The sequence below is a fragment of the Mesitornis unicolor genome, unplaced genomic scaffold, assembly GCF_000695765.1.
Source record: "Mesitornis unicolor isolate BGI_N332 unplaced genomic scaffold, ASM69576v1 scaffold6158, whole genome shotgun sequence".
Taxonomy (NCBI): Eukaryota; Metazoa; Chordata; class Aves; order Mesitornithiformes; family Mesitornithidae; genus Mesitornis; species Mesitornis unicolor.
In genome coordinates, this window is record NW_010199706.1 from 22,320 (window position 1) to 35,440 (window position 13,121).

General features: G+C 48.3%; 1 non-coding gene across 1 annotated transcript; it reads left to right on the forward strand.

Moving 5' to 3' along the window:
• The first annotated feature begins 1,382 nt into the window (after nt 1–1,382).
• TRNAE-UUC lies at nt 1,383–1,454 on the forward strand. Its single transcript has one exon. It is a non-coding gene; the product is annotated as a tRNA-Glu (tRNA).
• The last annotated feature ends 11,667 nt before the right edge of the window (nt 1,455–13,121 follow it).

The following is a 13,121-nucleotide window of genomic DNA, read 5'->3' on the forward strand; positions in this document are numbered from 1 at the left end:
GTTCGGATAAAATGTTGGGAGGCAATGCATGAAGAAACTGGCAATTACATCCTCCCTGAACATTTTGTCTGCAATGCTACACCAGCATCACGACAGCAACTGGGAAGCTGGAGCTTTTACATGAGCAAACCAGAATAGCATGGCATGGGGAAATGCTGCAGGTTGGGCTCTCTGGGGGCAAATTATCACTTGACAAATGTGCTTGGAAAGACCCGAGGTTTGGGCAGAGCAGAGCTGACATAGGTTGAGAGTCTGTATTTTACCCAAAGGAGAAACAAGAACCTGACCAGCCTTTCCAAGAAGACTTCATAGCAGCAGGAGCAGAAGAAGAGGAAGAAGAAGCTGTATAAAGCGAGGCAACACTATGTGATGTTTGGGAATAATGATGAAGAATCCTGCATCCTGCGTATTTTTGTTGTTTCCTCGGCCAGGGGAAGAAGGGACCATGTCACCCACATCCTCACCCTGTCCTGTGCTCCACAGAAGCTTCTGGTTGCGGTCCCATGGTAGGGACCACTGCTGGGAGGTGCTGGGGATGCCAACTCTGGGCATTGAGCAGCTCCAACCCCGCAGCCACAAACACTTTGCTTTAATCTCCAAGTTGCTGAAAAAGTATGTGCCTATCAGTGTATCTCCCTCATCCCAACTGCGGCGTGCTCCCTCAGATAAGGACGCTGTGCAATGGCAATTATGTTTTTGTTGTGAGAAAACTTAATACGCAGAGTGGCAGCAATATTCAGCCGTTGTTAATTATGAGCTACTTACTGGAGGGAATCATGCAAAAACAAAAAAGTGTGATCAAATGAAATAAAGGGGAAGCAGCTTGTGCACTTGCCTTCATACTGGGTGGAATTAGCTCCTGCCATGCTCTGCCACCAATTATCATTAAGAGACTGATCCTCACCTCATTACCTGCTCCTTGCAGGTAGTTGTAGAGGGTGATAAGGTCTCCCCTCAGTCTCCTTTACTCCAGACTAAACAGCTCCAGCTCCCTCAGCCGCTCCTTATAATTCTTGTGCTCTAAACCCTTCACTGGCTTCATTGCCCTTCTCTGGCCACACTCCAGCATCTCAATGTCCCTTTTGTCATGGGGGCCCAAAACTGAATGCAGTATTCAAGATGTGACCTCACCAGTGTGGAGTACAGGGTAAGGATCACTTCCCTGCTCCTGCTGGCCTGTTTTCCCTCTCCAGGCTGTGGGATGCACCAGGAAAGAAAAGGATGGGGATGTGTTGGGAGTGGCTATAGGTTCAGGAGCCCAGGAGCAGGAGCAGGAGCAGGACCAGGATCAGAACCAGGACCAGGACCAGGATCAGAACCAGGACCAGGACCAGGACCAGATCCAGGACCAGCTGTCCCTGCAGGAGCAGAAGTGGCTGTGGTCCCACATGGTCTAGCGGTCAGGATTCCTGGTTTTCACCCAGGCAGCCCGGGTTCGACTCCCGGTGTGGGAAGATGGTTGTGTTTCATATTGTGCCTGTTTTGGGGCTCTCCAGGACAAGTGAGACCACTGGAGACGAAGGGAGGTTGAGGGACGTCAGAGCTGAAGCTTCCCTGAGAGAAGGCGAGGGCAAGATTGCTTTGCTTCTTGATTAGAAGGTGCGTGGTGAAAGGATGAGAGGCATCAGCTGGAGCAAGAGCAGTGCTCCTTGGTTATGAGAAACAATTTTACCACCATATGGTGGTGAAACACTGAAACTGGGGCTCAGAGAAACCGTGGGGTGTCCGTTCCTTGAGAGATTTGAAACTGGACTGAATGAGGCCCTGAGGAATTTGCTCTAGATGCACCCACTGGAGCATAGGGGCTGGACTAGAGACCTTCAGAGCACACTTCTGACCCATGAAGTCCATTCTCGGAAGGTGTTTGGGTGGTTTTCATTTCCCCAGGGACAGGATATTTGGTCATTCCTCATCCTAGTTGACCCAGGGGATGACTCCGTTGCAGTGCTGTGATACATTAGAAGTCAGCAAGACACAAAATCTGCCTTGGAACGAGCGAGAATGGCACAGAAACATTGATTTGAGATGGCAAGGAACAGACTGTTGAGGAGCCAAGGCTGGGACATTGCCTCGCTGATGGAGCTGCTGCTTCCACACTGCGCTCCCTGCCCCTGCAGCCAGCACATCCCTTACACCAGGCCCATGAAATACTCACGCACGGGTGTAAATTTGTCCTGTGGGTAAGAAAAGAGCGAAATAAGCAGGGTGTGATCTGTACAACAGCTTGGCAGCTGATGGGGATTGTCAGTAATGCGTTTTCTGAGCACTGGAAGCTTAACAGCCTGACATTATGTAGCGAGTGCTTTAATTCCCAAAGACTTTTTTTCCCCAGAAAGTAATAAATAGCAACAGTAACTTCTTTAAAGGGAATTTTCACTGCGGATCGATGCCATATCTAATGAGAAACTTCCTTCTGAGCTTGTATCCGTAAGTTTATAAAAGGAGGGACACTGGCTACATTTTGGATCCCTTCTAAGTACCCCAGGGCGATGCTTTTCCAGAGGTGTTCACCTTTTACATCCGCATGGTGTGACAAAACTTGGATTTTTCAGGGTTAATAACTTTGCCTTTGTCGCAGAAGTATTCCCGTTGGGTTTCTCAGACCATAAAGCGGACACAAAAATGGGCACAAAGCCGCGAACACTGTTGCTCGAGCCGATTGACTAATGGCTGAATTCTTCATTACTTGGATCTTTCCAGGAATGACCAGCAACGAAAAAAGAAGTGAGATTCATCGTCTCAGCGCTCAGCTGCGAATGTTCTGCTCAGCTCTGCTGCTGCTATCGAGAGAGCAGATGCTTCCTTACTCTGCAGAAACGCAGCGTGTGAAACAGTATTTTAACAGCTTTATCTGATATTTTATATCTCACTGTCAAACATAGCAATGATTCCACTTCTATTTGGGTAAGTAATCTGAAAAGAAGGCAGCAATAATCTCTCAGGAGAGCCAGGCACGGGACTAATTACTCCAGCTAGAGATTTGTAAAGACACATTTTCAGTGCTGGGATTTTATCATTCCACAGGGTAATTAAAAGACAACCCTGTCAAAGGAAGTTTTGCAGTCTTAAATATTCTTTTTCCTCTGTGAAGAATAACCCTTTCCAAGCTCAGCGTTGGGATGGCTTTATTTCCCAGGGATTTATGAGGGCTACCATGGTGGTTTAGGCAGTTGCTCTGTCACCCAGTGACTCCTCCCCACCCAGGGAAGGGAGTTGGGAAAGGGAAAGGAGACCCGTGGGTTGAAATAGAAACAGATTTAATATAACAATAAGAACAGTAATAACAGTAATAACAATAAGAAAAAGAAGAAGAAGAGGAGGAAGAAGAAGAAGAAAAAGAAGAGGAAGAAGAAGAGGAAGAAGGAGAGGAAGAAGAAGAGGAAGAGGAAGAAGAAGAAGAGGGAGAAGAAGAAGAGGAGGAAGAAGAAGAAGAAGAAGAAGAGGAGGAAGAAGAAGAAGAAGAGGAAGAAGAAGAAGAAGAGGAGGAAGAAGAAGAAGAAGAAGAAAGAAGAAGAAGAAGAAGAAGAAAAGAAGAAGAAGAAGAAGAAGAAGAAGAAGAAAAGAAGAAGAAGAAGAAAAGAAGAAGAAGAAGAGACCCTCCTGAGTTAACACCCATTCAGAAAAGAGGGCCGTCCCCACCAAACTCGCCAGTTTACAGTGACTGTGATGTTCATGGTATGAAATAACTTTCGTTGGTCAGCCTGGGGTCAACTGCTCTGGGATTTGCATCCCCAGCTTCTGCACCTGGGTGACTCAAAACTGCTGAAGTCCTTGATCACCAGGGCTGGCCAAAAACTAAACCAAAGCGTCTGATCTGCTTTGTTCCCATGAAATCGAGTGCTGCAGTCTTTGCAGAAATGCAGTTTTCCTGAGTAGAAAACTGATTCCATGAAGAAGAAAGCCCAAGGAGCACGGCTGCACTGCCCGGCCCGTGGGATGCCAGGTCAACCTGAGACCTCTGCTTCATTCCTGTGTCCCAAACACCCCCTTGCTCCATCTTCCTGCTTCAACCCTCTCATTTTTTAAGGTGGGTTTTATGTCCAATTGAGGGTTTGGTAATTAAGGAGTTCATTCTTGGAGAAACAACAACTTTGGGCCTGACTTTAGTGTCTTTGAGTAAAGGAAAACACAGGCCATGATGTGAGATCAAGGCACTGCACCGTAGCCCGTTATCAGCTCTTCCTTCTCTCCCTTAGTGCCTTCTGATGCACACAGGGACCAGGGATGTGACAGGCCAACGAGACTGATGTGACATGTGTAACGAGAAAGAAATAGTATAAAATGCAATGTATCACAAAATTAGCGTCACCCAACTGCCTGTTCCTTGGCATCCTGCCGGTTTCCCTCCTTATCTGGGCACTGTTTAATTGCTTAATTGTTATACTTAATTTATTTATTTTTAACTTGCCGTGAGCGTGTGGAAATGAAAATTTAGCATTCGAAGATGACTTCACAAAAGGTTCCTTTTCAGAGAGGTTGACTTCTCATATTTTTTCCGTGGGATGTGACTATTTTAGGCTCCAGCTGTGCCAGTTCCAGCCAGGCGATGGTTAAAACCACACGGACAGACTGGTGATTGCTGGTGCATGGGATGTGCATCCCTGAGCTCTCGCTTTCCAAACTTTCTGTGCTCGGGATCCCCTCTCAAGCTCAAGCCGCGGGAAGGGGACTTTGCGGCGTGAGTTTGTTTAATTGGTTATAAACTGTAAAAAGGAGTCCTTAAGGAACATGGCAATTGAGTTCAGCTCTTGTGAAATACGGGTCTCTGGCCATGGAAACACACTTTGGCATCAGCGCTGTTCATGTCCCAGCAGCCGCCAGGTTCCCAGTCTGATTTTTGGACTGGTGGAAGTGGAGGGACTCCACATTCCCGAACACAAACCAGAGCCTATGGAAGAGGAGTGAAACAATAAACTGAGATGAGATTTTAGCATCCATTCCATCCCAGTCAGGCCACAGCATCTTCGTGCAAGCAGCATTAATCTATGCAGCCATTTACTGTTTTTTTTTCCCCCAAAAATCAGTATTTAGATACTTTTCCTCAGTGCAAGCAGCATTAATCTATGCACCCATTTACTGTTTTTTTTTCCCCAAAAATCAGTATTTAGATACTTTTCCTCATATTTCTATGAAGACAATTCCTTATCACACTCTTTATCTGCTGGGGAGTGCTCTGATCACCAGCAACTCAACGCTAGGAATGGCCTAATGAAGCAAAATTAGCATTTTATCATATAATACTAACATTTAATTCTATATTCATGCAGTCTGCTTTAAATATACTCCCCGCACATCCTCTCCTGTACATCTCTCATGCTATGCCAGCTCCACTCTGTTTTTATCTATAAGGAATTGAGCTGGTACCTGTGACAGGTGCCGAGCATGTTGAATCTTTTGATCATCACACGAACCACTCATCCTGAGGTCCTTTAATCTAAGCAACGCAACGAAAAATCCTATGCACCAGCTTTATGCTTCCTCCATCTCCCCGAATTTAAACAGGAGGCTCCGCAGCTTCAGATCAATGGCCCTAAATTGTTTGTCTTTAACTTCAGTGGGTTTGAAGGGAAGATGCTCAGCCCAGCTGTCTGGGAGTTCACGAGATGGGAAGGGCTGCGTGCTGGGAAATGGGAGAATCTGAGCTACCTTTGAAACCTGGTTTAGTTTTTACAGCAGGCAGGTAATTAAACAAGAGGGGAGAATTCACAGCGAATCACTTACGGTCGCATTTTGCACATCTTTCTTGTTGTTATGCTGAAGCCAATAGTGAAATGATTTCATTTTTCAATTATTAAGATTTTCTGTAACTCACCAACGTGGCTGGAAATACTTCACACTCCCTCCAACTTCCCCGGGGAATTATTCCTGAATAATCCGTGTGCCGTAGCCGATATTCCAATATCGCCATTGGTTTGCATGGGTGGCGTGAGGCATCTGCGCGTTCCTGCCCGTGGATGCTGGTCCTGGTACCCGGCCAACCGGGCGTGAGGAGCCGGATGATGGAGCCTCCCATGTGGTGTGACAAAACACATCCCTGCTTTTGGGGAAGTGTCCCTTCTCACATTTTTCTCTCCATTAAATGACCGAGCATTGCGGGAAAACTCAATGACTGCATCTCCAAGAGAGGATCTGGGTCTGGTTGTGGTGCTCACACCTTGGATGCAATCCCTGTGCTCCAGATGTTTCCCAGGGAAGGGAGACACCGGTTAAATCCCAACCGTCAATTTTTGCTCTTTGATGCTTTCCTCCACCCCCTAGCCCATGGGCACCAAAACATCACCAGAAAAGCTTGAAAGGAGCCCAAAAGAGAGGTGTGCCACCAGGTACCTCCATAAAACCATCTTATTTTCACCCTGTGTGGAGTGCAGATCCCCAGGAACCCCTCTAGACCGCTTATTTTATCTAATAGTTAACTAAAAGGTTAATTTCAAAGATAAATATATATCCTTCTGAGTGAAAAGTTTCTCGCTATGAGACCAAAATTCCTTATTTAGAACAAAGCGGTGCTATTCCCTTTAATACACCTCCATCAGGCTGTTACGAGTGAAAAAAACCCCCCAAAACCCAAACACAAAAAGCCCTCCGTGCTATGCAAAAATATCACAACCCCCTTTTTTTCCAGTACAGCGGTCACAGGCCATTTTGCTCTTCACCGGTGACAGGGGACCATTAGAATACAATCCCTGATGCCCGCGTATCATAATGAAAATCATATTTCTTCCTGAAGGGGTACATCAATTGTCTTTTTAGTAACCTGGGAAGTGCAGCCGTATGCAAACCAGGGACTGGTCCTTCACTCTTAATCTGTTCCCCTGCAAGATAAGTGATAACTTCTTAATGTAACTTTCCGGTCTGGTAAATAAGGAGCAGCTACAACACAATCCCGTGGTTTCAATAGAATCGTCTTCCTGAGGCTGCTTTCCGTCCTCCCCTGGGCAGGAAAAGCGGTTTTGATAAAACCAGAGCATCCCTCTCTGTCTTTCGCTCTCCTTCCACAGCACCTGCCTGAAAAATCTGCATTTGCATTTCTAAAATCGCGTGCTGCGGGAATTATTTCTGGGGAAAAAACCATAATAAAATACGGGCAAGAGTCGGTGCCAGCTCCTTGCTGCTGCGCTGCGTGTCTGGGGGTTGGATAACGTGGGGAGTTTGGGGCTGGTTGAAATGATGGTGGTGGGGGATGAAGGGGACAAAGCCAAACTGGCAGCTCCCATGGGCTCTCAGTTTTCTACTTTTTAAACTATCCCAAGCTTGCATATTTTTTTTTATTTTAATAGAAACAGTAAGATTTCTTTTTGCAAAAACTTGCTTTAAACCCCTTTTGTGAGGACCCCCATCCAAAAAGGAGAGACCAGAGCCTGGAGGCTTTGCCCCGTCCCACAGCAGCACCGGAGCAGGTCGTGGCTTTTTCTCTCGTCTCTTTTCTCCTCCTGTTCATGTGCACAGGGAACCTCGAGGAACAAATAATTCAATCTGCTGCCGGATTGCCAAAGACTTTAATGAAAGCGCTATTTATTTAGCGTCGGCTGATACCGCATCGACAGTGACAAGGCGGGGGACTGAGTAATAACAGGTCTGGAAGCAAAGCGTGGAGCAGAGCGTGCTACCAGCATAGGAGCCTTCCAAAAATATATGACTTCAGTTTCTGGTTTAATTAGAATTTATTTTAAGTGGGTTTGCATCAACTAATGAAACAACTGTCATTGATGAACTGCTACTGGGCAGGCTCGAGTAGATTTTAATCTCTAACCAGCAGCTCAGCAGCCAGTGTAAGGGGAGCCTGAGAAAAGTCTATTAGAGATAGACATCAATTTAAAATTACTCATCTTAATCGAGCATCGATGCAGAGGGGAAGCCATTACAAAATACAGAATTATGTCATGAGATAACTCATCCAGATTCAGGGCTCACCTTAAAAACTAAATGATAATGTTGACAGCTTGTTGTGTCAACTCCTGAAAGGGGGGTTATTTCTTAGCAGATCATCATGCCTTGAAAGTCCATGCTGTGTTTTGGAGATTGATGTCAAATGGCCATCTGCAGGCCAGATGTGCACCCCTGGATCCTCCCCAGCTGGTTCTGCACAGTCCAGGACAGTGGTACCCAAGAGGGGATTGGAAAATGCCATCCTGCTGGTGGGGAAACTGAGGCACAGCAAAGTTCTGTGCATTCCTGAAGGTTCACCCATCTGTGGAAGTGCAGGAGGATAAACCCAAGAGCAGGAGGATAAACCAAGCCATGCTGAGGATTGCTCCTGCACTCCAGCACCTGAGTTCTCCTTCACCCTTCAGGAACCTCAGGGTCTTCCCCCTGGTTGTTAAGAAGTATCCGGATGCTCCAGTGTTTTGTAAAAGGCCCTGGAGCTTTGTGTTTGGACCTGAAACCAGCAGTGCCCTGGGTGGGTGCTGGCAATAGCTGATGCAGGGCCATTTCCCAGGACCCTGCAGCTGCTGGGGGCAATGGGCAATTCACAAAGTGTCTGAAACTGCTGCTTCCCATCGCCTTTCACTGAGGCTTGGGATGAAAGCGTCTATCAGACCCCTGGGGTCAGTGCTCAGATGTGGGGAGAGCTCCCCTGGGCTGGTCCCTGCTCCCGTGGGATGTTTGCACCACACAGAGGTGTGGGCTTTGTCCCAGGGAAGACCCGGGACTGTCACACAGATCCAGACAGAATTGGGGCAGGAAGGGAAATCATCCAAGGAATGTTTGACACGGGAGAATTTGTTTTTACCTCTTTCCTTTAAAAGCAAAACAAGTTAGGAAATTACATGCGTGCTTTTGGAATGAGACAGTAGCTCAGGGTCATCTGTGTTTATTTCCAACATTTTATCTTATTTCCGTGCGCACGTTTTTAAAACAAGGCTTTGGGGTTTTTTTCCTTTTCCCTTCCATCCAGTCTGCACACCCAGCAGCCTCTGAAAGGTAAACTTAGCACCGAGCTGTCATCAACAGCCAAAATCACACAGCAAATGCATTCCTCCTTCCCTCTCCTGTCCACTTTCCCTCTCACCATTTACAGTCCTGGAGAAGAACAAGAATGCAAACACAGCCTGTGTTATTTGGGAGCACTCTAATGACCCCCACATTTAGATGGCACCATGTCTTCTTGTGATCGAAACAAGCATTGACGTGGACATTACTGAAATGGACTGGAGTGCTGTGGCCAGAGGCAGGGGCAGCCCAGCTGGGGTCCCAGTGCCATGATGGGAACCAGGGCTGGCATCCCCCTCCTCACATCCCAACACTGTGTTGGGTACTAGGGCTGGCATCCTCCTCCCTGCATCCCAATGCCGTGCTGAGTACCAGGGCTGGCATCCCCTTCCTGCATCCCAACACAGTGCTGGGAATCAGGGCTGACATCTCCCTCTCCCGCATCCCAACACTGTGCTGGGTACCAGGGCCGGCATCCCTCTCCTGCATCCCAACACCGTGCTGGGTACCAGGGCTGGCATCCCCCTCCTCACATCCCAACACTGTGCTGGGTACCAGGGCTGGCACCCCCTCCCTGAATCTGATGGAGACGCTTTCTTTAAGCCACCACACTGAGAGTCACCACCCCAGTCCATATCTCCTCCAAACCAAGCAGCACATTTTGGATGGGATCTGCAGCATCAGGGCTTTGGAAAGCTTAATTTCCCCTCTGAGCTGCTGGAGGTTTCTCCTGTGGTCCCCACTGTCCCAGGTCCTCCCCTGCAAAGGCAGTTTGGAGGGGATAAGAGTTGGGTGCTATTTAAATCTTTATTTTATTTTTTCAGCGGAAAGAGGGAAGAATGTATGTTATATGCGGAGTTTTTTTCCCCTTTATTATTTTTCTGGAATGAAATGGAGTTTTTTGATATACTGAATATATTTAATATTCAAATGCTGAGAAGTTGCAGGACGGAGCAGACAGAGACTGCCTCTTGCGATAAGAGACATTATTACTGTTGTGAAGAATTCCTTTAAGATTCCATCTTAATCGTTCTGCTATTGAAATGGAAGAATAAAGTAATAAAATTAGATGTTTTGAAAAGACTTGATTAAAAAAGTAATTATCCTGCCAGCTCGCGGGTTCCCACACCCCGTCAGGTTCCTCTCCTCGCTGAGTCCCTCCCCATGGGGACAGCAGCCCCTTGGTGAATGGGCATCTCCAATCCCCAGCCCCTTCTTCCTTCCTCCCTCTGGGCACATTTTGGGGCTGTCCCATGCTCCCTGTGCTGGGTCTGCCCAAGCACTGGTCCCAGTAACAACTGGCCATGCTGGAGGGACAGAATTCCCCGAGGAGAAGAGGAGGGATGGCTGCGCTCAGAGCTGTGCCGGGCCTCCCAGGCCCTCCCAGCTGTAATTGTGGAGCTCATTCATTCTGCATTTCTAATGGAGAAACACAGATGGTGACAGCTGAGTGCAAAATGCATCTATTAAAATCTGCTGCTGATTGTTCCCCATAATGGGCTCGGGGTTTTTTGAAATATGCTGCAGAGAATACGTGTCCTCGCTTGGGGATGTGGCAGGTTACGGGAGACGTGTGCCTGTGTCTATCTTTGTCTCTTCTCCATTGCTTGACATTTTCCAGTCATTATTTATTATTTTTATAGTGGAATAGCTGGAGATCCATCCTCCAAATGGGAGTTAGAGATGTCCTGGCTGATTAAACTCTCCAACTGTAGCCATGAGGCCACCCAAGGAGGATGGCCCTTCCCAGGAGAAGGGCTAGCTGTGCTCCAAGGCTACCCTTTAAATGACTGGAGGCTCTGCTAGCAGCATGGAAGGAAGCCATGCAATGGAAAGAAGATTCAGCAACAAAAACTTGCTGTTTGGGAGCTGCAGGTGCTGGGAAGTCGTCTCTCCCTTGGGAATCCTGGTGGAAAAGGTGGATATCACCAGGAGCTGCCATCTCCTCCCACGCACAGTGAGCAGCGTTGAGCAGGTCCTCCTGGGCTGGCTGGTGGACACAAGGTGTTTGCACCGTCCCTCCAAACCATGCAGACCAGGGTGTTGTGCACCACACAGGTATCCCATTTCGGTCCTCAAATACCTCCAGGAAGAGGAGTGAGGTGTAAATGCTCACTGAGCCTGAAAAATCAGGTTGATGTCTTCTGCTGGACATCCTGAATGCAAGGATATTTAGTGTAGTGGATACCCTCAAGAAGAGAAGCTTTGCCTTTCTCTGTGCATGAGCTCCTCATTGGAAGCAGATTCGTTCTCATGCATGAAGCTGTTTGCCTGATCTCCTCCTTAATCACTTCAGGATTAGATATGGAAAGGTATCTGGTTGCAGAGAGATTTAAGGAAGCCAAAAGTGTTCGTGAGCCTCACGTTATCCAAGCCAGGCTCCTTCTGCCAGGAAGGATCGGACCCTTGTGTTCGTATTCACTGCTTCTGCCCGGGGAGCTGGCGTGGGTGGGAGGAGAGGGGGGACGGTGCCACTGGGGAAATGAGTGCCAGAGGGTGCTGAAGGGATGAAGAACGTGAGATGCCATCCAACCTCAGCCTGGAAAGCCAGCATAGAGCTCTTTATCAGCAATGCCCCTCCATCACCCACCACCTGCAGGTCAGGGGATCTGTGAGAGCAGCGGGTCCATGGGGGAACCAAAGCAAAGCCAGAAAATGTGATGCCAAGTCCAGATACCTCCATTTGTGCCCAAAGCAGGGAGAATGCCAGGGTCCCCACTGCCAGACTGGGGTGACTCCACATCCCAGGCACACCGAGTGCTCCTGCAGCCCTGCCTGGCACTGACGTCCGTGCCACTGCATCCCAGGGCTCAGCTGGCCCCAGCCCTGCACGTCCTCATTGCTCGGGACCCCCCTGTGCTGCTCATACTCTGCTCCTGCCATGAAAAGCCACCAATTTGCCAGAGGAGATTTCAGACCTGGCAAGATTCAGAGTGAGAGACCCCATGAAGCTCCCACTGCTCTGGCAGTGACCTTATAATTAAGCAGTGTAGAGGACACTGCTCCCAGCCGACTCCCCGAGTGCTTATATTTCAGTTTGGGCTACATCCAGCTCTAGTAAATCCATTAATTACACTTCATACAGTGGCGTTTGCTGACAAATGAAGGATTTCATTAAGTCTGCCTGCTTCCTAAAGCACACTGAGACCTCAGATGGGCTCCCTTGAGCCCCAGCCCTGGCTATTTAAGCTGCAGGGCTGTGCCTCCTCATTACACACACACCCCTCACCTGTGGGGAGGGTTTGTCCAAAGGTCTTTTCTGCATCTCCACTGTGCTGCTGGGTCTCTGTGGGGAGAAGTGGGGCTGCAGAAGGCAGGACCGGCTCCATCCTTGCTGGCTGTGCAGGGACACAGGAGTCAGCTCACTTCCAGGGAGAGAGAGGAGATGCATTAAACTTTCATGAAAACAAGGCAGCGACAGAGGCAGAACATGAGCTCTTCCCACCGCATCAGCTCAGGAGGACTCTCCAGGCACCAGGCACTGATCAAGGTAGGGCAGCTTTCTAAAGAAGCTCTGATCCATGCTCCAGAGGATGCCCATGTGTCCATGGCACCTCCGCATTGACTCTCTGAACTTTTCCTTTGTCTCATCAGTGTGGGATTTTGCCCTTCATAATATATTGAGGCAGAGCAGAGATAAGATAGCTTGAAGGGAAAGATGCCCTGGGGTCACCACCATCCTGCAACAACCTGGGGGGACCATTAGAGACAGAAATGTTCTGACCTAACTCATAATATATTGAGGCAGAGCAGAGATGAGATAGCTTGAAGGAAGAGATGCCCTGGGGTCATCATCGTCCTGCAACAACCTGGGTGGACCATTAGAGACAGAAATGTTCTGACCTAACTTATCCCTCATCTTCCTGGGGTCACTTCTTGCCCTTCCTCAGGAGGCTCTGGACCATCCCACACCGCAGAGCTGCAAATGTCCATGGCTGGGAGCTGCTGCAAGCCCTACGCAGGACAACCAGGGATTGCTCTCTGCAACTGAAAGCCACAAGTCCCTGACCCTCGGTCACCACCATATCAAGTATTATTTCTGGCAGATCGCTGGCGCTTAAATGACAGCTACATTAGCTGAGTCAATGCTGGGGATGTAAATGTGCAGCTGGCAGCGCTGGTGGTTAAGCAATAAGACATGACAGCGGTTGGAGGTTGAAGTGATTAGTGCTGGTCTCGGGCGTGTAGGG